This window comes from Pinus tabuliformis, chromosome 4_1 (genome assembly GCF_031772625.1).
Source record: "Pinus tabuliformis cultivar Carrire ecotype Pingquan chromosome 4_1, CPIR1, whole genome shotgun sequence".
Classification (NCBI taxonomy): domain Eukaryota; kingdom Viridiplantae; phylum Streptophyta; class Pinopsida; order Pinales; family Pinaceae; genus Pinus; species Pinus tabuliformis.
The window spans coordinates 767971813-767973165 of NC_142303.1; positions in this window are offsets into that span (position 1 = coordinate 767971813).

The following is a 1353-nucleotide window of genomic DNA, read 5'->3' on the forward strand; positions in this document are numbered from 1 at the left end:
GCTACTGAAGGTGATCTGTTAACTAAATAACAAGCAGTAGATACTACTTCTGCCCACAACTCCTTTTGCAAGTTAGCATTGTTGATCATGCTCCTGGTTCTTTCCATAAGAGTCCGATTCATACGCTCAGCAACACCATTTTGCTGAGGAGTATAAACAACAGTTTTGTGTCTAACAATGCCCTCATCCTTACAGTATTGTTCAAACTCAACAGAAGTGAACTCACCACCATTGTCAGTTCTTAGACATTTAATAGATTTGCCTGTTCTTTTCTCTACCATTACTTTAAATTGTTTAAAGACATTGAATACATCAGCTTTCCTTTTTAGCATATAGACCCAAACTCTACGAGAGTAATCATCAATGAACGTTAAAAAATACAATGCACCTCCATATGACATAACAGGGGAAGGCCCCCACAGATTAGAATGAATGTAGTCTAAAACATCTTTACTATTATGATTGCCAACTTTAAATCTCTGTTTACACTGTTTTCCATACACACAATGTTTACAGAAATCTAAATTCAAGGATTTCAGACCAGGAAGAGATTTACGTTTCATCAGTGTGTGAAGACCTTTCTCGCTCATATGACCCAAACGCTGATGCCACAGACGAGTACCTGCTTCCTCCTTTTCTGACGCAACCGCTGCTTCACCGACCTGAGTACTTCCTTTTAACCTGTAAAGATTTCCGACCTTTTCTGCCTTCATAACCATAAGAGCACCTTTGAAGACCTTCAAGACGCCATCTTGACCTGTAAACTTATAACCATCTGAATCCAACACTCCCAAAGAGATTAAATTTTTCTTCAAATCAGGTACATGTCTAACACTAGTTAATGTCATAACTGTGTTATCATACATCTTAATCCTGATATCTCCCATCCCAACAGTCTGACATGACATATTGTTACCCATAAACACAGAACTACCGTTTACATTTTCATACGAAGTAAACCAGTTTCTATGTGGGCACATATGATGCGAAGCACTAGAGTCTAACAGCCAGCTATCAAAACTCTGAGAGACATTACATTCATGTGAAGTTTCATCTATCATACACAATTCTTCAGCAGATAAAACTTCGTCTACCATACCTGAATTAGCCTGATTCGCTTCGTTCTTCAGGTTTTCGGATTCCTTCCGTTTCCAACAGTCCTTCTTCAAGTGTCCAACTTTACCGCAGTTCCAACATTTTGCCTTACACTTCTTGCCCTTCGATTTCGACCTGGAAGATCCCCTTGGTTTTTCTCCTCTTTCCTTTGAGCGTCCTCTAGCGACCATGGCTTTTGATGCAGTTGTATCAGTGTTGGATTTCCTTCGTACTTCTTCAGACAGAAGAGCTCCCACG